This window comes from Phyllostomus hastatus, unplaced genomic scaffold (assembly GCF_019186645.2).
Source record: "Phyllostomus hastatus isolate PE091 unplaced genomic scaffold, TTU_PhHast_1.1 phas_contig_16, whole genome shotgun sequence".
Lineage (NCBI taxonomy): Eukaryota > Metazoa > Chordata > Mammalia > Chiroptera > Phyllostomidae > Phyllostomus > Phyllostomus hastatus.
In genome coordinates this window covers 29089038-29116443 of record NW_025333643.1, presented here as the reverse complement: position 1 = coordinate 29116443, position 27406 = coordinate 29089038, and the positions used below count along the sequence as shown (strand labels likewise).

General features: G+C 38.4%; 1 protein-coding gene across 22 annotated transcripts in view; it reads left to right on the top strand.

The window, feature by feature from the left end:
• FOXP1 (forkhead box P1) overlaps positions 1-27406 on the top strand; it is a 627100-nt gene that overhangs the window by 303878 nt on the left and 295816 nt on the right. The gene's annotated exons all lie outside the window — the stretch shown is intronic.

The following is a 27406-nucleotide window of genomic DNA, read 5'->3' as shown; positions in this document are numbered from 1 at the left end:
ACTCTGGTTAAAGTGGTTATGGATGCTACATATTTTCTTGATTCCTAAAATATCTCAGTGACAGCAGTGCTCATCTTATACAAGTTAGTCTTGTAGGTCACTTTAACATCTTATATTTCTCAAGTAGCATCTTTATTTTATTTTCGAATTTTGACTAATAATAATTCCATTTGTGTCTGTTTTCAAACAGATTATTAGCTGGCCTGGTTGCACAAAGCCTTTGCTCATACCTTACTTACTACATTAAAGTTAGTGAACGTGAAAGATGCAGTCTCCTTACTCTTTAGTTGAATAGGTTTATTGTAGAGCTTTCATAATGTGAAGATTCTTACATCAGTTTATTTTAAACCTCACTCAGTGTTTTGGGTTCTAGAATGCATTATAAGTGTAATGATTTGTTTTTATACTTGCGCTTTGGCACATTTAATTTGTGCCAAAAAATCTAGCTTGCCTCATCTTTCCATTTTTGTAGTTTAAATTAAATCTTCATGGGAAGCACTTGATCGTCCAGCCTGGAAAGAGGTGATTCCAGCCAGCAGTGGGGTTATCAAGTCATAGCGTGACTTTTGGCAAAGCACTTCCCTTTGCTGAGACATAGTTTTCTAATCTTAAAAATGAAGGCTTAGCCTATTCCCGGGATCTGCAAATTTTGTCTGTAAAGGGCTGTACAGTAAATCTTTTCTTGTTTTGTGGGTCATTCAGTCTCTGCCACAACATCTCAGCTCAGCTGTAAGTTGTATTTCCTGGTCTCTGTGATCCCTGTGGATCTCACCTGAACGTGTTCCTCTGCAAAGCCGTGCAGGGTGTTTATCTCATCTCTGGATGTTAGTAAAGATTTCTTTCTGGTGCAGCTACAAATTATGATTAAACAAAGCTGAAAAAGTCGTGGAACAGATGAATACTCAGCCTGAGAGCTATGTTATCTCTACTGCTTCAAATAGGGCTTCATCAGTGGATTTTCATTGTTTTCTTTGGAATCATCGTGTAAGCGTGAATGATTTTCCTCTGACTTGATGTCTTTGTAATATCCATGCTTACATCCATGACCTGAAAATGGACACAGATGAATTGTACAATGTGATTTTTCCCAATTCTGTAATATTGTTCAGAGTTAAAAATATCATGACTCAAGGGCACATTTGGTTAAAAAAGTTTTTAAATTTGTCATTAGTGTTGACAAAGAGAGAAAATGCTCTCTTTTTAAAAAATTATTTTTAATTACAATTGACATTCAATATTATGTTACCAAAATGCTTCCTTTACAATTATTGTCAAAAACATAGTGTGTTATAGAATATCCTGAAAATAAAAATCACCTTTTCAAATTTTAGGAACATAATTTAGAAATGATCATAATTTAAGAACAAAATTTGGAAAAATTTTGTCCTTCTAATGCCTCCTTTTCTGACACAAAGCAAGCTGAGTAACAAATTCACATAATTTTTATTTTGACTTAACTGCTAGGAAGCTCAGAGTTTGTGCTCAATCACTGTAGTTTTTCAAACTCAACTTTTTGTTGTTGATACATTTTAAAATAAACTTAATTTTTCCTACCCCTAGTTAGCATTTCATTACTTTTTTTTCTTCTACAATATCAGTTTCATCTGTGTTTTGACTCTCATTTAAGTTTTATTTTTAGTAGTAAGGTATATAGACTAAATGATAAATTACATGTAATTTTTTTACCTTTTAACAAACTCAGTGATCCTTTAAAAACTAATCCCTGTATGTCTTAATCTCTTATATGTAAAGGAAAAGAATTTAAACATATGAAATGAAACATACAAAATTGAGCCCTGGCTGGGTGCCTCAGTTGTCTGGAGAGCACTGTCCTGTGCACCAAAATGTTGTGGATTTGATCCCCAACAATGTTGTGGATCAGAATGTGTGTGAGAGGTAACCAGTGGATGTTTCTCTTTCACATCGATGTTTCTCTCTCTAAAAATCAGTAAACATATTCTTGGGTAAATATTAAAATATATATATTATATACACACAAATATATATATATACATAAATATATATTTAGATTATATATATAAAATCTAAAAAATATATGTAAACTGGATAGAATGGTTAGTGTTTCTTCCCAATGAATAAACCTTAAATAAAAACAAGATCGTGTTACCCAGTGATGGTTAAAAAACTATCTTTCACACTGCAAGAAGGTATAGATTTCATATGCCAGGAGCTTCTGAGTAACTTTAGAATCTGGGAATCATTAACAGTCAGCATAGATGCAAATAAATATGCCTTCATTGGCATTACGGGAACAACTGGTTATGTGCATAAAAGTGGTCAGGCAAATTCAGAAAACCAGATGAAGCTATTTTTTAAATTTAGTTACAAATAATCATAAATAATAGTCATCATACTTACTAGTGGTATAACAATTTTCTTCCAAGTAGATCTGAGCATTTAATAAAACAGGTCTGGTTGCCAGCATTCTGAGAGGTAGCTGGCAATTATTATAATCCCCACTTTACAAACTGGGAAAGTGGTCCCATAGATGATTAGCAACTTATCCAAGGCCATCTAGAATGTCAAGACCGGAGATAAAAAGGCAACTTTCTCTGGTCACAATTGCATTGATGTTATTCTATCATGAGGGTCCTGATTTGGTTATTCAGTAATGTTTTGTGTATCAGTTTCTCCCTGCTTTCCCCACGATTGACAATTCACCCACGTGCATTTTTGCTTCAAATTGAAATTCAAATTGTAAAATTCACTATCTTGTATTCATTTTGGAATGGCACAAGGAGTTAATGATAATAGTCAAGGATCCTATAGATTACAACTAAATGGTTAATTTTCAATATGAGGCATGTTCACTCCTCACATTTCATCTGTTCATTTTTTAATAGTTAACTTATCTGAAAGTTAAACAATCTAAAAGAATGTGTAATCATTGCAGTTTTCTCCCACCTCCAATTTGAGCTATATATTTTTGTTAGATCAAGGAGTTATATAATGCATCCTTATAGACTCTACTCATTGTGTCTTGCATATTATAAATTACTTCTTGGTTGTAAAAAAGCTAGAATTGCCCAATCGGCCACTTAAAATATATTCACTGGTTCTTTGGAAAGTGTGTTATATATGTGATGTAAATACTTACATAATGAAAATATTCTGAGTTAAATTAATTCAAAATGACCTCTTTATAATATTCAACATTTGGATTATGTGACTATTAATTCATGTAGTTGTTATGAAGACACTGTAAGAGAATGTCTTCACTGAGTTGCCATTGGCAGAAATCAATAGTCAATTTAGTTAAGCGTTGAAATCCTTCCTGCTTCTCCTGACTCCTTCATGGCACACATGCACTTAGGCCTGGGTTGTAACAGCCAGGATAGAGACTAGGCTGGTGTAGCATACAGACTCCAACATACAATGGCTTAAATAAAATATAAATTTACTTCTCTTTCATGTAACAGTGCGGCCAGTCTAGTTTGACTGAGCAGTTTATCTCCCTCTTGTGCTCTCCTCCTTTGTGGTTTGTCGTTATCTACATGGTTGAAGCACAGTGAAGTCCAAACAGGTGATTTTCTTTGAAGTAAATGAGTTAAAAAGTGTACACATTATATCCATTGACATTTAATTGGTAAGAGTACAGTCACACAGTCATGAGAAGCTGCAATGGCTGCTGGGAAAATGTCTACCTGGGTGGCCACTAGTGTGGGAGAACTGGAGGACAGATTTAAGGGGACAGTTAGAACAGATCAACTTGATTGGTTGAATTGTCCCAATCCAATAATTTCATTCATTCATTCATTCATTCATTCATTCATTTGAATGTACATACTATACATACATACATACATTAGTTTCTATTGCAGATACTTATTGAATATGTGTTCCAGGTGCTGAGATCATAGCACTATGCAGGAAAGACCTGTCTCTGTCCTCAGTCCTCATAGGGTTTATATTGTAGAGAGGAAGACAGATATTATGAATGATGATGACAAATGTAAGGAAGTGCAGATATTGGTTGCTCTGAGAATGTGCTCTATAACAGGGAGACAGTGGTGTCAAGTTTTATGTATTTTAGCATTAAGTGGAAGCTATGTTGATTTAACTTGATTTTCTTGAATCTTTCATGCCAATGTTATGAATGTTATCAGGCATGTTAATTTTTTATAATAGCTTTATTGAGATACAATTCACACAAAATATAATTCACCCAGTTGAAGTGTGCAGTTCAGTGTTTTTTTAGTATATTCACAGAATTTGTAACCATCATCACAATTTAGCTTTAAAACATTTTAATACTCCAGAAAGAGACCCTGTATATACCAATTAGCAGTCACTCCCCCAACTTCCCTGGCAACTACCAACCTACTTTCTGTCTGTATAGATTTACCTTTTCTGGATATCTCACATAAACTGAATCATGCATTAGGTGGATTTTGTGACTCACTTCTTTCACTTAGCATAATGTTTTCAAGATTCATCCAAAGCTTTTCAACTTGTAACCCTTTTGCAACCTTGGAGTTGCATGAGTTCTTACTCCTAAATAAAAAAAAAAATAGTGGCCTGAAATATTGTCACAAGGAATGGAATTGGGGGGAAATTACTGTTTTCATGTTGTTTATATTTCCATAGATCTGACTTGGCTTCACAACAGTTAAACTTTAGAATTTAAATGTTTGCATTTTAAGTTAGCTTTATTTAAACATTGTTAACCATAATGCTAAACTTAGTTGCTCTGTAAACAAGAGCTGTCTCTCCTGCATGTTAGTTTCAAAGAAAAATAATTTAAATACTGATTTCCAGAGAAATATGCTCAATAGAGTTCTTTTTCAAGCAGAAGTTACTTGTTGAAATGTACATGAAGGCATATTTAGTAGTAAAGACAATATTTGCAGCAATTATCAAGTAGCCATATTTTGCATAGTGAACAATAAAAAATATGAAGCCAAATAACAAATGGCTGCTCTCATTTTTTTCAAAGTATTGTTTTTGCTCTTCAAAGTAATATTTGTGCTCTTCTAAGGGCACAGATATCCCATCTGCATAAGATGCACCTTGAGCATCTTACCATGAAGTGCTCAGTTTAGGTGACAACACAGTAACAGAGATACAGGAGGTATGGCCCTTTTTTGGCAATTCAAAAACCTCAGGATGATATTTGAAGTCTAACTGTCTAACAACAATACCTTTTTAGGGTAGCGTATCTACATAGCCTTGACTGCATACCCCCCTGTATCTAGCAACATCCCAAACCTTAAAAGAGCAAATGGTATATGAATGGCAGAATCCTTATTTTGAGGCCACATTAAAAGTTGACACTTTACACCCAGGGAAGAGTTTGGATTTGAAATTTATGGTAACTTTTAAAAAGACTTGGTGAGTGGGATTCGTAAAACTGGGAAATGAAGATTAATTGTTCGTACCTCTCTCTCCTTGCTCTAAACTCTTGTCATTCTAGGGCCTTTGCTTGGGGCAGGGAGAGAAAAATGAAAAACTTGATGTCTTTCCACTCAATTCAAATGCACTCTTTCTGAAGTGTAAAAATTGCGCAGATTTTCCCTTGAATTTTTTTATATTAGCATGTATGTAATATATAATTATAACTAATTAGAGGTTTTGTTAATTATCTGAGAGTGCAGTGGGTTTTTTAAAAGTACCTTTTAATTAAAAGAAGTCTTGCATCATTGGCTGGACTGCTATGATTTCAGTCAGTGGACTGTCGGGGACATTGAATTCCTCGCCCTGCCCTCCAGGCCTCCTTCCTTGGGAAATCTGCCTCCCTTTAAGGGTCCTGAACAGTTCCTGGAGGCCAGAGGAAGTGTCCTAAAATCCATGCATTACAGATTTTTCAGAGTGGGCATGGGAACCCATTTGTGGATTAGGAACTCAATTTAGTGGGTTGTGCCCAAGAATTTTTTAAATATATTTTATTTGTTATGCTATTACAGTTGTCCCAATTTTTCCTGCTTTGCCTCCCTCTGCCCAGTACCTCCAGTCCCTCCAGCAGTCCCCAGTCTCATGTCCATGGGTCATGCATATAAGCTCTTTTGTTTTTCCATATCCTATAGTATTATCAACACCCCTCTATTTTGTACCTGCCAATTATGCTTCTTAATCCCCCATTCTCTTCTTTCTTGCTTCCTACTGGTAACCCTCCAGAGGATCTCCATATCTATGATTCTATTCTTGTTCTGGTTCTTTGCTTACCTTGTTTTTTAGATACAGTTGTTGATAGTTGTGAATGTGTTGCCCTTTTAATGTTCATATTTTTTATCTTTTTCTTAAATAAGTCTCTAATATTTCATCTAATAATGGCATGGTGATGAACTCCTTTAGCTTTACCTTGTCTGGGAAGCACTTTATCTGCCCTTCCATTCTAAGTAATAGCTTTGCTGGATAAAGTAATCTTGGTTGTAGGTCCTTGTTTTTCATCATTTTAGATACTTCTTGCTTGTCCCATCTAGCCCATGAAGTTTCTTTTGAGAAATCAGCTGACAGTCTTGTGGGAACTCTTTGTTAGGTAAGTCTCTGCTATTCTATTTCTGCTTTTAAGATTCTCTCTCTATCTTTAGGCTTTGGCATTTTAATTATGCTGTGTTTTAGTGTGTTCCTCTTTGGGTCCAACTTGTTTGGGTTTCTCTGTTTTTCCTGGACTTGTATGTCTTTTTCCTTTGCCAAATTAAGGAAGTTTTCTTTGATTATTTTGTCAAATAAGTTTTCAATTTCTTGCTTTTCTTCTTGTTTTGTCACCCCTGTGATTCAGTTGGGTACATTTGTAGATGTCCCAGAGGCTCTTTATACTATCCTCAATTTCTTTAATTCTTTTTTCATCTTGCTGTTCTGGTTGGATGCTTATTTTTTCCTTGTGTTCCAAATCATTGATTTGAATCTTAGCATTATCTCCTGCATTGTTAGTTTCCTGTAAATTTTTGTTTATTGCACATAATGTAACTTTCATTTCTTCCTGGGTTTTTTTTAATGCTGTTGCTATACTCAATGAGTTGTTTGAGCATCCTGATAACCAGTGTTTTGAACTCGTCATCTGATAGGTTGGTTATCTCTTTTTCATTCAGTTCTTTTTCTGAAGTTTTGTTCTGTTCTTTCATTTGGGCCCTATTTCTTTGTCTCCTCAATTTTGCAGCCTTCTCGTGTTTGTTTCTGTGTATTAGGTAGAGCTGCTTTGACTTCCTGTCTTAGTAGCATGGCCTATTGTAGAAAAGTCATCTGTGAATTGTGTGGGGTGGAGCCTTAGATATTCACCAGGGCAGGGCATCCTGCTTCACCACTTTGTGGCTCTATGTAGGGGGAGGGCCCAGAGTGGGGACAATGCCGTTGCCTGGCTTCTGGGGTTTTGCTCTGCACTCACATTGTTTGCAGTCACTTCACTTAACTCCCTGTATGCAACTGCTACCCTTCCAGCTATTGCCCTGGTGGTAAATTCCAGAGGGGATAGATATGTGTAAGTTCTAAGTCCTTCTTGGCCCTTTAAGCAGAGTCTCCTGAAAGTCCAACAGTGTCTTCTACCACCCCAATCCCTACTGATTTTTACAGCCAGAAGTTACGGGGATTTATCACCCTGGTGCAGGAACCCTGGGCTGTGTGGTCTGGCCTGAGGTTGGGATCCTTCACTCCCAAGGTATCCCTCCCAATTTTTATCTACCACACATACATGTGGGACCACCTGTTCTGCCAGCTCTCTGAGTCATGTTGGGTCTACACACCTCTCTTCCCATCTCCATATCTGCCCCTCTCCTCCCTGCCTGGATGAAAGTGACTTCTTTAAATCCTTGGTTGTTAGACTTCCATACAGCTCAATTTTCTGACGGTTTTTGGTGTTACTTGTTTTGAGGTCTGGTTGTAATTTTTTCTGTAGTTGTTCAGGAGGTGAAGCATGGTTACCCATGTTTAGCTATGCCTCCATCTTGAACGGATGTCTGTAAGTCTTTTTTCTGTACTTTTCCCAGTAATTTTTTAAACCATTGAATAAACACACAATAGAGTAGAATAGACCTACACTGTCAATATGGAAACCACTAGGCACATTGTGGCTATTAGCACTTAACATGTAGCTAGCTAAAATTTTATATGTGCTGTGAGTGTAAACATTGTGAGTGTAAAACCCACAATGTTTCAAAGACTTTATAAGGAAAAAGAATGTGAGATATTTGAATAATTGTTTTTATTAGTTATACATTGAAATGATTATAAGTTGGATATCTTGGGTTAAATAAAATAAATTGTTAAAATCAGTGTCAACTGTTTTGTTTACTTTTTTCAGTGTGTTAAAATTACATTTGTGGCAAGCATTGTATTTCTATTATACAGTTTGCTCAGGTGATGGGTAATATAGCAATGAATGACAGCTACAAGCCTGGTACTGATGGCTCTGGGGTGGGGACTGGTAGGAAAACATAATAAATAAATATGAAGCGATGGGTGCTGTGGAGGAAATACAAGAGGGCACAGGATGTTGGATTGCCAGAGGGAATGAGTTGCAACTGCTAATAATCAGTGACACACAAGCATTTGAAGAAGGACTTGGCACATTGTAAACAGAGCAAGTTGGCCAGTATGGCCAAAGCAGAGTCATCAAGTGGGAAAGTAGCAGGAGATGAAAGAAATAACAGGGCCAGACTGAGTAAGCATTAAGGCTGATTGGACTCTTAGTCTTGTAGTGAAATATGGAGGCATTTGGGCTTTGAGGTAGGACAAGATCTGCCTCATGCTTTAAACGGATCACTCTGGAAGCTGTTTTGCAAATAGACTTTGGGTTGATGAGCCAGTAGGCAGGAAGACCTCTGTTAAAAGACACTGAAATAATCCAGGGATATATGTTGATGGCCAGGATCAGGATGGTGGTGGAAAGTGGTGAGAAGTGCTTAAATTTGGAATTTATTTGAAGGTGGAGCCAAAGCCTTTTTTGGTGGAATAGATGTGGAGTTTGAAAGAGTTGTATCAAAGATCACTCCCAGGATTTTTGTCCTGATAGATTACTTGTGGGTAGAAATAGAAAAGTTAGATAAAACATAGGTTTTTTATTCAACTGGAATAGGGAAGCCTGTGGGGGGCCAGGTTTGAGGGTGTTAAAAAATTCACTTGTGAAAGACGATAAAGCAGACTCTATTCAGGATCATGACAATAGATATAGGGAACATTGCGGTGGGATTTTCTATATAAGAGACACATTGAGTTCAACTCTGAATACAGCATGTGTACATGGGAATCCATAGCCAAGGAGCAATGTGGGAGTTAGTGGATGGAAAATTGTTAAGAGGAAATTATCAGGGGTAAGAGGAGTGTCCTGGCTAAATAGATCGAATGGGGTTCTTGATTAAGACATGCAAGGTGAATAGACATCACGGGGGTGGGGGGAGGATGGTAGAGGAAAAAGAACCCAATCAGATAGAGGGTGACCAGATATGAGGGTGGGGTTTAGGAGTGTGAGTAAAGTTTGAATAAGCCAAGACACTTTGTCAAGAGTGGGTGAGGGAAGCAGGGGAGACCAGGGGTGCAGCTGTAGATGTGTGAGGTTTGAATTGTTAAATATCCAGATTCAGATTTCAGGTGGATGTTTGGATATGTGCTCTAGAAATGTCCTAGCTAGGGCTGTAAGTTGAGGATTTATAAGCATGTGATATGTAACAGCATGAAATTGGATGAGTTCACCAGGGAAGCAATGGTGCAGGTAAAGAAGGTCTCCCAGATGTAGGTTCTGAAGCCAACACCGTTAAGAGGTTTGATCAGAGGATAGCAAGACAGAGAAGTCAAAGACAGAAGGACAGCCTAGGGATTGTTGTAGTGAACCAGAAGCCCATTGAGGACACTGTTTAAAGGAGGAGAGCCTTGGCAGCCCTGTGAAGTGCTGCCAAGAGGTCAAGAGCAATGATGACAAAGAACTGATCTTTGAGTTTGTCAACATGGAAGTTATAGTTAACCATAACAAATGTCAAAAATATTTGAATCTCACTCTTGTATACTGGCTGTGTACAACTGTCATCAGTCTGCTTATGGAAATCAGGCATTTTGAATGATTTTTCCAGGAATAGTGCCTGTTCAGCACTCTTTTTTATTAACATCATCACATGTGCCTCTATCCCTTGCAGCCCACGGTCAGGGGGCTAACTGTAATCACTGTGTTACAATACAGCCTGTGGAAAGTAATCAGAGGAAATCTCAATGCTACGCAAAGGAATCTTGTGCATTTTGCCCCTTTTGACTCAATCTGTAATCTGATGGTTTAGATATTAAGTTTAAATCAAAGACAAGAAAAAGGGGGGATACACTTGCATTTACAACTTAAAATACATTATTCTTAATCATCTAAAGGACATCACAGCTTGGTGTGGTTAACATAGTCTCTAGATTAGTAAAGTACTAGTTTGTGCCTAAGCCATATATCAGTCTCTCACCTTTACCTTATACTAATATAGGTAGTCTTTGATGGGTGCATCTGTCTTTCAAATTAACTAAGAGCATCAAAAGACTCTAGCTTATTCAACAATTCTGAAACATAGTTGAACATTTTTGAGATTTCTAAGGCTGGTCTCAAATCTTCAAGCTTCTAGGAAATAGTAAGTAAAAATGACAAAAAACACGCATTGTCTCTATTTGGATAATAAATACCATTAAGAAAATTTGAATGAAGGAAAAATACTTTGTGAAAAAACACATGCATGCATTTTTTTCTATTTTTCATTATAAAATGTTATTAGAAGAAATTAGGAAAGTATGAAAGTATAGAAAGAAAATGTATGAAGAATAATTTCACTGATAGCCTCACCTAAACAGTCAGTATTTTATCTGTATCTTGCCAGTGTTTTGTATGTATATACTTGTACTGTATGTACTGTTTTGTTTCCTGCTTTACCATTAAAATATCCTAAGTATTTTTCTAAGTTATTACATATTTTATGCAAATCTTATTTTTACTATACCTTGGTGACATCTATTGTTGTGTTACCTATTCCTGCAATAGTGCATCTTTAGATTCCTTTCAGTTACACATGATTGCCAGTATATCTCAGTTGGGCATCTCAGCATTGCTCAATCTCTTGGATTCGTTTTATAAATGATGTTGTGATTTTAGATTGTCACCCAACTCCCTCAACTTTGAAGTAATATGAAAACTAATTTGGGGCACATAAAATCACCCTGGTGCCCTGGTGTTGACTTGCATGTTTTCCATGATTATGTGAGCTACAGTTTGCATTAGCTTTGCAAAATTTTTAGACTTTCAGTTGCTAAGCATTTTTCTTTTCTGATCTGAATTGTCTCTTGATGTTTTCCCACTTCTACTTGATTTTCAGCGTATCAGCTAGGAACTTTATGTCCTTTCAAGGGACAGCCATTCATCCTTTCATTATTTTATTATCCCTAACATCAGTCCTCCTCTTGTCCCAGAGCAAACCATTCATTTAATTTGATTGCATCTGCATCTCAAAAATTTGCTTTGATTGGTTTTCGGTCGGTTTGCTCTAGAATATTGAAATATACTTACAGCTTTTAGAGTATAAAATTTAAGCTCTCTTGTCTGCCAATTTATTGAGTTCCACAAGGTTCATTTTGTGTTTAAAATTGAGCTGCATCCCACTCTTCCTTTGCAGCCCTTACAAGGTCTAGTTCTAAAATTCCCAAATGGCCACCCAGTGACACATTCTTTGATTTGTAGCTTCTGAGAGGACTAATTAAGGAAAGTTAGACTTCTCCTATTCATTCCTGGTAATTTACTGAAGGTGAAACTGAGGTCTAGAAAAGGAAACTGACCACAGGTAATTGTTGGCTTCTGTATGGGGACTCCTTGTCTGTTCTCTGACACCCTTTCCTTCCTTGTAGGATATAATGCCCAAAACAAGTGGAAATATTACAATTTAACTATTAATAGGTTGACTATAAAAATACCTGATGAAAACCAAAATATATTTCTTTTGTGTACATGGCTCTTTCCTAGATTTCATTTCCAGCACTCTCCTTCCAGCTATGTGAGGGGGAATTACACCATTTACAAGTCTTTCAAAATACAAAATGTAAGAAGTGTCATCTAAAAATGTTAATCTCAGAAAATGCCCCCTTAACCCTCTCTCATTTTCCTCCTCACTTCCTCCTTCCCTTCTCCCTGAGCTTCTAAAACTTTAAATGCTGCTGCTTCTCTTGCTATCTGCCCCTCTTCCTTTCTGTTAATCCCTGCTCTAAAGCCTGATCTTTTTGTCTTTTTAACAAGCCTCCTTGATGAAGATGTATGTCAAGTTCAAATGCTCCTGCTGGTTAATAACAACTGTGTGTTTCGTAAACAGTTAAGAATTTAGGTGGTGATCCTGTTCTTTCTGACTGATTTATACCCCTGAGCTCCTCCCTGGGACCTGTGTTTTGTCAAGGGCTGGGACACAAGAAAGGACAGTGACATGTGTTGCTGTGTTGTTTTGCTGTACATACTATCTGACTTGAATTGCTTGTGCTCTAGGGTCTTGCTTCATCTAGTTCTGGAATAGAGCTGACATTTTCTTTATTTCCTTCTGTGGGAAAAAAAAATTACATGAAGACCAGTATAGAATTGTCATCGGCAAGTGTCATGAAATTCCATTACCTATGGTCTCCATTATGTTGTTAGTAATAGAATACAGAGTAGGAAATTCTCATGAACAACATTATTTTCTGATTACAAATGTAAAACTCATCAAAGGAATTTGAAATTATAGAGAAGTAGATCAAGTATAAAAAGTAAAAATAATCTAGAATTCCAACACCGAGAATAGCATGTTTTCTGTCATTCTTTTTTCATCGTATGTGCACATACTTAACAAAATTGCTGTTACATGGTATATAGAATTGTGTGTCCTTTTAAAAAATTTCACATTATATGGTGGGCATTTTCTTATGTCATAAAGTACTGTTAAAAACATCTTAAAGGACTACATGCTATGTTGTCCTTTCAGATATAATAAAATTTAACTTTCATGTTGTATATGGAGGTTGTTTTCTTTCTTTTTTTTTTTTATAATGCATTGCAGAGGGCATATCTGTGCACAAATGTTTGTTTATCAGTTTCAGTTTCTTTAGTATATTCTGGAGGGGAAATTAGTGGAAGAAAAGTTAGGGAATTCTTACAGATTTTTTTCACACATCTTTGTCATTTTACTTTACAAAATGTACCAATTTACACTTCTACTAGTACTGAATGAGAGTGTTGATTCACTGCAACTTTACCAATGGTGACTTTGAACATTTTTTGTTATCACTCAAATCATAGGGAAAAAAGTATACCTTATATTTTTTCTTGTTCGTTTCTTTGAGTATAGGTGAAGTCCAGAAATTTTGTTTATTTAGGCAGTTTGTATTTCCCTTTTAATTGTTCATAAATTCTGAAACAGCCAGGGTTTGAAGGAGGGGGCATGGGAGAAGCCAGGTGCTGAGAGGATGGGGAAGGAATTTGTCTTTGTGAAGTTACTTGACTAGTGGCTTTTTTTGCCAGAAGTAACAGAAAATTCATGGAGTACTGCAGTTACAGCTTAGATCTGAATGCTAAAATTGTACAAGGTCAGGCCAGTTAGCACCCACACACTCCTGAAATGAGATGGAAAGATCTGGAGTCCACAAGATTTTTGAAAATTTTGATGCTTTAAATTCATTTCTTTTCTTATTGTTGCTCATTTATGGTTATCCTAAATTTTCCCCCATCGCTCTGCCTTGCCCTGCCCACTCCCTGCTCCCTCAGACAATCCCGACCCTGTTGTCCATTACCCTAGGTCGTTTTACACATGTCCCTTGACTAGAACCTTCCTCTTCTTTCTCCTGTTATCCTCCTCTGATTACTGTCAGTTTGTTCCTTATTTCTATGTCTCTGTTCCTATTTTGCTTGTTTGTTTTGTTGATTAGGTTCCATGTATACATGAGATCATATGGTGTTTTTCTTTCTCCACCTGGCTTATTTCACTTAGTGTAATACTCTCCACTTCCATCTATGCTATTGTGAAAGGTAGGAGCTCGTTCTTTCTTTCTGCTGAGTAGTATTCCATTGTGTAAATGTATCACAGATTTTTGATCCACTCATTTACTGAAAGGCACTTAGGCTGTTTCCAGCACTTGGCTATTGTAAATAATGCTGCTGTGAACATTGGGGTGCATAAGTTCTTTTGAATCAGCGTTTCAGAATTCTTAGGGTATAATCCCAGCAGTGAGATCACTGGGTCAAAAGTCAGTTCCATCTTTAATTTTTTTTTTTTTTGAGGAAACTCCATGCTGTTTTCCATAGTAGCTTCATTGGTCTGCATTCCTACCAACAATGCACCAGGGTCTCTTTTTTCCACAACCTTACCAGCACTTGGTTGTTGATTTGTTAATGATGGCCTTTCTGATGCATATGAAGTGGTACTGAGTGCTTACTTATTCCAGGCAATATTTTAGGTACTAGAGATACATTAGTAAACAAAAAATAAAGCCATTTCTGTAAGTGAGGTGGCTCTATCTCCTTGCTTTGTGATTCTGCAGACAGTACTTGGCACAGCCCAGTGCTTCATGCTGGCGTGCACCTCCGAGAGGCTGGGTGGTGTCAGCCTCCTCTAAGTGTGGAGATGCCAGTTCTTGGGACCCTCTTAGATGGTTGTCCCATCTAAGAAATGGGAAGAGTGAAAGGGGCTGCCCCTAGCTGTGCTGTGGAGATTATATTGAACCAACTCAGTGAAGAGTTCAGGGTTAAAGTTCTGCATGGCAGGACCAGTCCTGCTGCTTTTTAGCATTGTGATCTTGAGAAAATAACCAGATTTTTAAGCCTTGTTTCCTCAGCTAAAATGATGGTGATTAAATTAGTATCCCCTTTTGGAGTAGTTGCAGCAGTTATTCCAGTAAAAAAATGCTTAGAACAATGCTTCATAGACAGCAAACGTCAGTAATGGAGGCTCAGTCATGTTACTATTTTTATTATTAGCACAGTGCACGGAATGTAGTAAGTTCTCAAGGACATTCATAATTTTCACTATTAATTAATTTTAATGTAATGAAAATATTTAAATGCTGTTTTTATTAGGGAGAGCCCAGTGGAAACAAATGTAATGGACATCCTGATACCTTCTTCTGGTGCAAATAGGGAGTGGGTGGGTAACACCTTTAAGGTCCTAAGTAGAAAGAAATGACTTCTGAATTTTTAAGGATAACATTATATTTTTTTAGATTTTATTTATTTATTTTTAGAGAGGGAAGGGAGGGAGAAAGAGAGAGAGAGAGAGAAACATCAATGTGCGGTTGCTGGGGGCCGTGGCCTGCAACCCAGGCATATGCCCTGACTGGGAATTGAACCTGCGATGCTTTGGTTCGCAGCTCGTGCTCAATCCACTGAGCTACACCAGCCAGGGGATAACATTATATTTTTAAATCACCTTCCTCTCCTTCTAATCTTCCACTTGCCATCAGAAGGTAGGGATCCACTTGGCTCATTTTTAAGAATTTGAATCAGTCTCTTAGCCATGCAGAACTCAGATTTCAGTGCTAAAACTGTGCAAAGCTGGACTTTTGACACCTGCATACTTCTGAGTTCAGATAGGGAGACCTGGGGCTAACAAGCTTTTCAAAAGCTAAACCATGTGACCAATGTAGTGTGAAAGGTTTTTCAGGGCTGTGCACGAGATTCATTGGCTCTACCATGATCTTATTACAGAACGTATACATAGAGGCTTTTTTAAGGGAGCATTAGGCCTAATGTTCCTAGCACTTGAGGAACGTAGGTAGAAGCTACATTTAGTCTTCACTGTGTCCATTGCCAGAGAGAGACAGATAGAGGCTGGGAAGAAGGGAGGGAGGTACACAGGACAGGGAACAAGAATTCCTATTCATATGGGAGAAAGTACAGAAGACTTTTTTCCACTGCTCAGATGTGCTTTGAGTGCAGTGGGTTGGCTATTTGGGTTAGGGTTAGATGTGCCCTGGATTACATCATTAGTATGTGATGTGGCCAGAAGCAGGTGGTCCATGTGACCACTTTAATCATTTATTCACTGTTCCAAGAAATATTTGGGCTTCTCCTCTATGCCAGCCATAGTGTTCTTTGCTGAGTTTACAGTAGTGCGTCCATAAAGACATAATTGGGACCTCATGTAGGTCACAGACTAATGGAGGCTAATAAAGGCTGATCTACTGAGGACTAGAAAAATTGAAATGTATGGTGTTTGGAGAGCCTACAGTGAGGGATTTGCCCTAGTCAGGGAAGTCTGGAAGAGCTTCCAGAGGAAATGACAATTAAAATGAGGAACTAAAGAAAGAGAGATAAAGTATAAATGGGGAGCCAAAGAGAAGGAATGGTATGCCCCTGGTGTTGAGATGGTCTGTGGTATATTGAAGGAACCTAACACATGTAGAAGGTGCCAGGATGAGCCTGAGACCAAGGAAATATACAAGTTGCAGGAAAAAAATGTACACAGACTTGGATCTGTGCTTACAAAACAGTTCTTGTTGTTATTGCTGTTGTTATTGTTATTATTATTATTATTATTTGTAGTGAGAGTTGGGTAGGATGGGGTAGGAGAACCTGATCAGATGTGCATTTTGGGAAGGTCACTCTGTGAAATTAAGAATGCCTGGGGGCAGTGGGAGTAGATACAGAAAAACTAGTAGGAAGGGCAGTCATTGATTCTTAAGTAATAAACATCAATGCTTATTACTTATTTATTCATGACTGCCCTGAAACTTCAAGAGTCATGTTTTAAACAATTAGAGTTTCTCCCATTTGTGTGGGGCTCAGCAGGTTGGTTACATGAATGCAATGAACTGGGAGCTTAGCTGTGGCTTCAATTCCACATTTGGCAGTGGCTGCCAGCCATCATGTGGTGCCCTGCTTGGTCTCTTTAGCATGATGGACTTCAGGTGAAAGAGGTAAGGATCAGATTTCTTAGGAACTGGCGTAGTACTTCTTCATTCCTTGCCATTAGTAAAAAGTGCATCAGGTGGCCAGCTGGTCCTCAGGGGCAGGAGAAAGATTTGTGCTCTCTGGACGGGCACGTGAATATACAAAAGGGAGGAATTATGGGCAACCAGCTTTAGAGGCGACTTGCTGTAACTTTCTACGCGCCAGACACAGTTCAAGGAATGAGAATAGAGCATGGAGGGCAAAGAATAAATTCTCCCCCTTATGACCTTTCAAAGAGAGATAAGAAGCAAATAAAGTAGGGCAGTGTTTGATTTCACGTGCTAGGCATTAAACTGAAGTAGTGCTGTAACAGAAAGGATGCATAGGTGAGTGGCTACTTCAGATGGTCAGGAAAAGTGTCCCAAAGGAAGTAAGCTGAGATGATAAGGAGGAGCCAGACATGGGTTAGGGGAAGTGCACTCCATGTAGGAGCAGCTCACACCAAGTCCACAGGGTGGGAGTACATGTGGTGTGCTGAGAGACAGGTGTGCAAGCAAGAGAAGGAAGAGTGTGTGGGACAGGTGAATGTGCCAGGAGGCTACTGCAGAAGACACAGCTAGATGAGGTTATAATTTGGACTATAATATTGATGGTGGATGGGCAAGGAAAGAAAGACTTTAAGAGATATGTAGGAGTTAAAATTAGGCAGCAATCATTAATAGATGGAGTACATGATGTAAGAGAGAGGGAGTTGTTAAAGATGACACCTTGATCTCTGGTGTGAGTATATTTGAGGGATGTGCCTTCAGCTGAATTAGTAGAATGTTGGGAGAGCCCTAGTGTGGAATAAGAAGACAAAGAGATTGAATTGGACACATCCTGGTTTTTTTTTTTTAAGATGGAACCTCTTTCATATATGCTGTAGAATGAATGTTTGTATTCTCCCCACCCCAAATTCATATGTTAAAGCTCAATGTCATGGTGTTTAGAGACAGGGCCTTTGGTTGGTGATTGGACCAGGAGGGTGGAGCCATCTTGGCTAGGATTAGTGTCCTTTAAAAGAGACCCCAGAGAGCTTCCTCACTGCCTTCTGCCATGTGAGGGCACAGAAAAAAGATGGCCATCAATAAACCAGGAAGTGGGCTGTCATTAGACACCTAATCTCTCCACACCTTGATCTTAGACCTCTCTGTTGTTTGTAAGCTGCCAGTGTGTGGTGTTATGTTAAAGCGGCCTGAATATACAAAGGCAGTGTATTTTTTCTCCCCTGTAACAGAGCCTAGGAATTCTTACAGCAATAAAACCGAGCTCATAGATTGCCTTTTGAACCTGGAAGTTACTCAGAAAAACTTATTCTACCATGTGCTCTGGTATTTTGTTCAGAAAACATCGTCACTGGACACTGTGTAGAGAAAGTAACAGTGTAGATTAGGAAAGAGAGGATGTTAGAGAGCAGCCAGATCTCCTGCTCTGCACTCCTCACAAGTCTGTGGAATTTGCTTGTAAGAACAAATGTTTATTTTCTAATGCAGCAGTTTTACTTCTTTTTGATCTTTGTGGGGTTTTTTTTGTTTTAATGATTTTTCAGGCTCGTTAATTTTTGCTATCTAGTCATCATTTGTGTAAAGTAGCAAGGTTTAACTATGAGTGAAAAAGTCAGTTATTTTATTTAAAATTAAAGGATAATTAGAGTGGAGGAACACAGGTAGAAAGAATGGTCCATGCCATGATAAAAAATGGGAAAACACAGAAAAAATGAAGAAATGATAAGTGTGAGAGGCAGGGGATCTCCTCCAGCTTCCCCCTGGAAGGGCCTTGTGATTACCATGCCACGCGCAAAGTCCCACGGGTGTGAAATGTACCCAGTAGCCACATGTGTTTTATGAGGTGTAGGCGCAAATGATTTCTTTATAAGTGTATAAAATGTATTATTTTTAAAAAGGGTGGTGGTGGGAATATTTTACCTGGTTGTTTGGGTTTGGCTGTGTGGATTTCAGCTGATACCCCAGAATTGTGACTCTCTTTGTTTTTTGTTTGTTTCTTTGGTTTTTAATTTTAAGATTTTTATTTATTTATTTTTAGAGAGAGACAGGAGGGAGAAAGAGAGAGAGAGAAACATCAATGTGCAGTTGCTGGGGGTCATGGCCTGCAACCCAGGCATGTACCCTGACTGGGAATCGAACCTGCAACACTTTGGTTCTCAGCCCCTGCTCAATCCACTGAGCTACGCCAGCTAGGGCGACTCTCTTTGTTTTGTTAACAATGTCCAACAAGGGCCTCTGATCATCTAGTCCTATCAGAGAGATGCCAGTGAAAAGGAAGCTCAGGTATAGAGCATTTGAAAGGTAATGGAGATTTATTTTTCCAACTGTAAGATTATTGACTCTTAGTTCACAAATGTAGTAGCAACAATCAGCTGTTGCTTCCAGGGATGTAAACTCACCCAGGTGATAAAATACCTGTGTATAAGGATATAACTTGCAACATTGTTTCTGGGAGCAAAAATGATGAAATTGTCTAAATGTTTGTCAGGGCAGAATAGCTAAATTATGGTCCACCCCTGGGATGGAGTGAGGGACATTGCTATGCAGCTGTTGAGAAAGAAATTGACCTTATATTTGCAATCATGGAAGCATCTCTGATAAATATTGAGTGGCCAAGTACTTAAATACACCACTCTTTGGGTAGAAGGGGGGGAAAAGGAGTATGCATACAAAAAACATGATTGTATATACAGAAGATTTTTGGAAAAGAGACAAGAAACTGCTAGCAGTGGTTGCCTTTGGGAAAGAAAACTGGTGGTTGGAGGATGGAATTAACTTTCCCCAATTATCCGTGTGTGCTGTTGGATTATATATGTGCATAGTAGCCATTTGGACATAGTTGTTTTAGGATACCAAAGAGGGAACAGTCATTACCTCAGGGCTATCAAACCTGCTAAAAAAGATCAGATAGTGAATTAAGATCAGATAGTGAATTTTGATGATCTCTCTTTTCAAATCCTAGCTTTTAGTAAGTGTGAAATCAGGTGGAATTGCTGATTGATTAAAAAACCTAGCAATAAGAAAGAGTTGATTTAGCGCAGATCAACCACATTTCTTACTTTGGACTCCCCACACTGTATGACTTACCTCCTGCATAATGATAATTTGATAGAATTCCATGATTTATGTATCCTCTAGGACATTTTTTTTAATTGCATGTCATATAAGACTCAGCCCATACTGGCTTAAGCAAAAGGAGACTAAATAGGTCAGGTGTAGACATGATCTGGCTGGACACAATCTAAACCCTAAAGCCCATCCTCATGTTTCTTCTCTCTTCTCTCTTCTCGGCTGGCTTCATTTCTGATGAGACACCTTTATTGGTAGCGAGTAGCTCCAGCAGTTCCATCCTTGCCATTTCTCTGTTGCCAGGGCATGAGGGAGGCTCTTGCCTGGACTTGAAAGTCCAGGCCCTCAAGGATTGTTTTCAGGCTTGCCTTGGTCATGTGCTTCTTGGGGGATCTTGAGGATCAGCTGTCACTCATCTTTGTCTTCTATTTCTGTTTGCAATTCAGTTAAAATTGATAAGCCACAAACTTCTTCTATATTCTGGGTTCTGTAGATAGGCCTGAGAACAGTAAGATGAATAAAATATTTTTAAAGATCTTGGAGATGTTACAGCATGTTAGAGAAGGAAGGAAAGCTAATGTGAAAGCCCTTTTTGATGTAAAATATTAGACTTTGAGAGAACTTCTAGGGAGGGGCTCATCTCTATTCAGGAATCTTAGCCGGAGACCCCTGAGAGAAAGGGTAAAAGAGTAAAATACCTAGGAATAAACCCAACCAAGAATGTAAAAGACCTGTACTTGGAAAATTATAAGACACTGAAGAATTTGAAAAAGATACAAATAAGTGGAAGTATACACCATGCTCATGGATAGGAAGAATTAACATCATTAGCAATCTGTAGATTCAGAGCAATTTGTATCAAGATACCAAATGATGTATTTCACAGAACTTGAAAAATATTCCAGAAATTTATATGGTACCATAAAGACCCCGAGTGGCAACAGCAATCTTGAGGAACAAGTACAAAGTTGGAGGAATCACACTCCCTAATATCAAACTATACTCTGAAGCCATAGTAACAAAACAACATGACACTGCCACAAAAACGGACACATAGACCAATGGAATAGAATGGAGAGCCCAGAAATAAATCCACACCTTTACAGTCAATTCATATTTGACAAAGGAGGCAAAAACATACAATGAGCTAAAGATAGTTTATTCAGTAAATGGTGTTGGGAAAATTGGACAGACAAGTGCAAAAAAATGAGACTAGACCACCTTCTTATGCTACACATAAGAATAATCTCAAAATAGATAAGACTTAAATGTTAGACTCGAAACCATAAAAATCCTAGAAGAAAACATAGGCAGTGCAGTCTTGGACATTTCTCATAGCAACATTTTTGTCTGATACAAGGGACAAACGAAAAACACAAAACAAATGGAACTACATATTATTTTTCATTTTCAGTGTTATATAAAGCAATGGTTCCCCAGTGATCTATTTGTCCAGGTTTTATTCTTTACTCTCCTAAAATCAGAGACTATTGCATGCACATTATGTGTATAGAATGTTGATAGATATAATACTGCCTTGTTTAGGGGTTTATTTTATGGTATATGTCTTATCTTAAAGTCACTTCAAAATCCCAATGGAGCCCTGGCTGGTGTAGCTCAGTGGATTGAGTGCAGGCCTGCAAACCAAAGGGTCACCGGTTTAATTCCCAGTCCAGGGCACATGCCTGGATTGTGGGCCAGGTCCCCAGTAGGGGGTGTGTGAGAGGCAACCACGCATTGGTATTTCTCCCCCTCTCTTTCTTCTCCCCTTCCCCTCTCTCTAAAAGTAAATAGCTAAAATCTTTTTTTAAAAATCCCAATGGATATAGGACCTGTCTTTTAAGACTTTTGATTCCTGATTTAGAATATATAATAGTTGCTTTACAATTATTTCCCCAGTGAGACTCTTAAGCTTTTTGAGTGTAAGAACAATGTCTTATATTTATTCATCTCCTCTGTCAATGTTATACACATAGTAGGTCTTGTCTTAGAACCATTTTGAACAGCAGTGTTATCAATACAAGCACCCGGTGAAACGTTGCTCCAATAACTACACATGGCTTTGGACTTAAGCCCATGGAAGCATACTAATGGATATGAGTTTTTCTCTATAAGATTTTTCCTCTTTGTCTTTTTTGTATTTTTTGGTACATGAGCAAAAAATCTGTCTCTCTGTGCAGAAGCAGCAGACAGCTTCAGTGGGTACAAATGTTATCACATGTGGAACATGGCCTTAGAGATAATCGTCTGTACCAATGATCCATCAGTAGATTCTATTAAGTAAGTGGTTCTTTTGTCAAAGGAACTAGGTTTTCTTGATTTATTAGAAAATGGTACATTTTGGCCAACTCTGGAATGAATGAATACATGTTTTGGATATCTGTCTAGACTGACAGCTTTGGATTGCATTTTTTTTCTGAGTTTTGGTAATTCTAGATTTAAGAGTACACTTTCTCTTAAACTATGTTTTCAACAGATCCCACTGTATTTGTGGACAGTAATTATTTCTTTTATGAAGGGAAATATATTTTTACACTTTTCCCCCAAAATATCTAAGTCTTCAAGAAGCATTCCTTAATTTTCTCTCTCTGTCTCTCTCATACATTTGTATCTGTCTAGCAGAGATCCTCAGACGCATTTCTGTTGGAAAGAAGAAGATGAGTGCAATAGAATTACTACTTCATGCCTTGCACTTGTCTAATGGCATAATCATTGATTTCTTCACCCCTTGTCACTTTAGAATAACACTTGATAAGCCTCCAGAAAGTGTCAAAGATGAAACATGACATTCCAGGGAAAGTTTTCGGCCACCTCACCATGTGCCCACCCTTATTTAATAACTTTTTGGGGACTTGATCTAGGGTAATCTGTCCTGTGGGAAACCTCGATCAGTGCAGTCACAGTAAGCAGGGCCCCATTCATGCTAAGACCAGGTAGGAAGATAAAACTTTCATCCCTGTTAGTTGTTAAGACAAAATTTCCATTCATTCAAAGCATAAGTCCTTTGCATAATGTTTTTACGCTTGTTTTCCTCTGCATGTAAACCTTTATTTGGTGCCTTCCCTCTTCTGTGGTTGAATTGACTTTTTAGGGCTGATTAGAATTTTGAAGATAATTGCTCCCCTTCTCCATTCCTGTGGCTATAACAACTGCCAAGTCCCAGTGCCTCTTTAATATAAAAAAATTTTCCAAGCTGCTCGCCTGCGTTGCCTCCGTCTGCCTTGTCTTAGAGGCACATCATTTTTGCACATCAGTATTAACAATTCAAACACCCTGAAATGCTAATAGCACTAGTAAGCTTTTAATTCCATGGAATTTATTGCTTGCTGTATTTCCATGAATTTATAACGCTTTGATTCTTAAGAGCCCCATTTAATCAGTTTTGCCTGGCACGGAACATAATAAACAACTTGCCGGTGAAAAAGTGCCACTTGGGGGAGGCTGCTAACAAGGAAGTTAAATGCTTCTGCCACTAGCAGTTTCTTCACTGTATTTTTCATAAGCTGTAATGTACTCTGCTGGCTTCAGAGTAGTGGTTGAACACAGGGGCAGACATTGCAACATTCAAATCTCAGACTTTGCCGGGTGTCTTTGCAAAAAGCTCAGAAGAAATCAGCGCTTTTAGCCTTATTTTTTTTTCCCCTCTGGCTTAATGGCTTCTGATACTTTTTCATTATCTTTACCTTAATCTCTTAGTATATGATTTATGGACTAGGATGGTGAGTGATATCAGTGGGCAAAAGCAATCATTAGAGGCTGTTAAGGAACATTTATTGTTTATTTGGCTGCCTGTCTATAAAAGTACACGTGATGGCCCTAATAGCAAAATATCAAATTATCAAGTGCTTTAAAGCAGAAAATGTCATTTGTTTCTCAAAATGGTACCAACTTTATATAATTGCCCTTTTAATTATCCCTAGTGGCCCATGAAATTTGCAAAATAGAGCATCAAAGGTTTGATTTACTTACATGTTGCACTATGGCGAGATTCTTAATGAATATTGTTTAGTACTAACACTGAGATGAAATTTGTGAATGTTTATAGTGAGGGACTTAGAAAGCGGGGGAATATGGTAATTAAACTGAATCAACTGGGTTGCTAGGATGGAACAATATGGCTGTATTCTTGGACCTAACATTTTGAAAAATCCTTTTTATGGTGGAATTTTATTAATTCAGGTCTCGGTGAATACATATTAAGTTTAGTTTTCCAGTTTCTTTTTTCCTGCTAAGTGATCTCACTGTGACTTTCCTAGAGTGTTTGAGGGGTAATTTGTTTGTTTCCTGGCAATTTTGGATTGAGGGCAGCTGATTCTTCAGAAATCTCAGTCTTGAAGATAACATTCAGAACTTGATCTCTAAAAGCTAATCTTTTGGATGTGATCTTTGCAGTTTTGGACCTGTAGGCGGATTCCAGACTGAAAGTTTCTTAGGCTCCCTGGAGCTCACTCTGAATTTGAGGCCTCCTTGGGCTGTTTTGTGTCAGTGTCCTTGAAGTTAGTATGTATGCACTTTCATGTGTCATTAAATGAAAAACAAAAACTGCTGCAAGTCGTGATGAACCCAGGAGAGTCTATACGGATAGTGCCGCTGCCGAGTGAGTTTTCATCTCTTGGTTCACTTACCTTTCCAGATTGTTGTCTTCGCTCTTCAGAGATGAAACTCAGGGCTTCATGGTAAGTAGGAAGAGAAGCAGTGATACAGGATGGCAATAGGGAGACCCTGGGGTTAGACTGCAGGCTCATTGGCTGGCATAGGAAGCTCTGTTGGTTCTCATGGACAGGGAGATTAAATAATCCTGGTGGGGAGGTGGACATCTGTGGTACATCATTGTTAGGCATCTCTAGGTTGACAGCACACCTCCTCATGGGTGTGGTGTGCCAACTGGCATTTTCCTTGCCTGCTTTTGAGAATATCACAGAGACAGAATTAGGAGAGTAGCAGAAATTTGTGAGATTACATCTCTTGTTTCCCCTTTATCTACCTGACTTGGTCACTAGGTCATAGGGGCTGGCACTACATGTCTCCAGAAAGCTACATTGGCTGTTGCCTGGTAACTTGTTCTTCTCAGAGTGATGGTAAAAAGATTATTTCCTCTCATTGACTCCTGTGGTATGGAAGGACGAACATCCATTTAACTTCCTCGGCTCATCATTTTTTGAGGGGTGCTTCATTACGCTCCTCCCTCCCCCATCTTCTTGGGTGTGTTCTTCCCCTTGCAGTCTCTGAAATAGCCTTTGTCAGCTCTCAAGCAGCTCAGATAGTTAGTTTTATGTGACTGTACCTGCATTTTATAATTATTTTCTGCCATTCTCTAGCTGATGGCAATTTAGAAGCTTAAATAATTTCAAAATGATTAAACCACAGATGTTTTTAGGCAACCTGTTAGCCCTGTCTACTAGAAGTAGTAGTATTTGCCTGGCTTGACTGCTTTTGTTTTACACAGTAGCATCCTTGGCCCTTACCTGTTGTCTCCTTTTCAAAGTGTATCTCTGTTCTTGCTTTCAGCTGCACGGCCTTGTCCTTCCTCACACAGTAGTTGATGTTTTCCTCACACACATCAGGAGAGTGAGTCCTGCCTGTGTGACATCTCCATCCTGCGCTTACTCACCTTGCAGCCCTCTGGGCATCACACTTGTGCCTACTTGTGGCCTCGCTTTGATGCTGCCAGAGGATCTAGACATTGGTCTCTTTCTTTTGGTTTTCCTTTTGAATTCTTTTCCATATGGGTCTGCTGTAAACTCCTTTAAATTTTCTAGGATTGCCTAATACGGAATCTCTTTCACATACACTTAGGAAAGGAGGACTTCTTACAAGCCATGAGAGACCTGGGCCACTTCCCGTACTTCCAGACTCATGAAGTACTAATACATAATACAAACGCCAAACAGATTTATGCAATTTATAGTATCTTCTTAACATTTCCTTTAAATAAGTTGATATTTTCACTCTCACATGGTATATAATGTGATATGATAGTGTGAGTCACATGATTTTATTCAAAATACTACTTCTGATATGTTTTGGTGTTATGATCCATCAATGGAGCTGCAAGTGAAACTCAATCCTATCATTGGATTTCTGTGACTGGAGGATAGATATGATTTGCAGAGAGCATTAAAAGTCCCAATTTGTGACTTTGTGGCTATGTCATGGGCTAAGTAACTTGTTTACTTTCCCTGTGATTGTCACATTTCTAGGCACCTCCCCCACTTGGCTTGTTTTTCTAGCTGCTGCTCCACATCATACTCACAGCCTTAAGGAATTCTTTCCTCTTGTAAAAAGTAAGCCCACCATTTGGTGGGATTTAGAACCAGGCCCAGGCTCTGTGCCTCATTGTTAGTCCAGATAATGCTCCAGACATTCTGTTCACATGACCTCTTGCACTTTGGAGACTTGTTCTTAACTTTTGGTGCCCTCACCTGTTTCCTGAGGTGTGAAATGAGTTCCTGCCTTTTGATGCCTGAAATGCAACCTTCAGTTTGCACTCCCTTCCTCCTACACTATTCTGATGAGGTTTATTTTTGTGTATTTGTCACTTTGTTCTATGTTTCTTTTGTACTTTATCAGTTCTTTTGGAGTTGTTGTCCTCTTCATTGCTCATGCTTGTTGCTGTAAATCAACATTATGCCATTAACAAACTCACAGGTTACTGGGGCAATAGCTAGCCTGAGAGGCCTGTTCCTTTTCTGCAGAGTTGATGTTTTCTGTTCTGTGCCTCTTTGAGAAAAAGAGACAAACAGATTGTGTGTCAAGGGAGCTGGTTTCTTAGGTGTCTTTTCTCACATGCAGCTGTTTCTTCCTAGAGGAACACCTTCTAGTTGGTCCCCCAGGACAGAAAAGAAGGTGAGCTAATGGATGAGTGAATATAGCAGTGGGTGCTGCTGTGTAAAATGGATTAGCCTTAGGGCTTACCTGAAAAGGGAGTTCTGAAACTCAAAGCCATTCTTCTGTTCAGTTCTTGGATCTTCTTTGATTTCAAGGAGGCAAAATTATCTCTGTCTCCCAACTGATTTGTGATTGGTCAATTGAGGCAGGTACCTAGATCAGCACTAATACATTTCTCAATAAATTTGGCTTATGGTGGTGTTTTGGACAAAAGTTGTGGTTGTTGTTAGACCAAAGAGCATCAGTCCAGAAATTTCTTGAGAGAGATAACAAAACAGAATCTGATGTTTTCTCTTCTTCTGTTTTCTTGCCTGCCACCTCTACATTCCTGAGGTTGGAGCTGGAACCTCACAGTAGAGCCCTCTTCCCCGGAAGCATAGGGAGGGAGCTGCTGAATGTGTAAGTGGTAAGGAATGAGGGATCTAGCATCAGATGAACTAAACTAGGTCTTCACTCGAGCTCACCCACTATTTCCTGTGTGGCCTTCGGCAATCGGCTTGACCTCTTTGAGCTTTGCTTTCCTCGTCTTTAAAACTGAGGGAATTGGAGCCACTTTTTAAAAAGCTACTATGAAAATTAAATACAATAATAAATAAATATA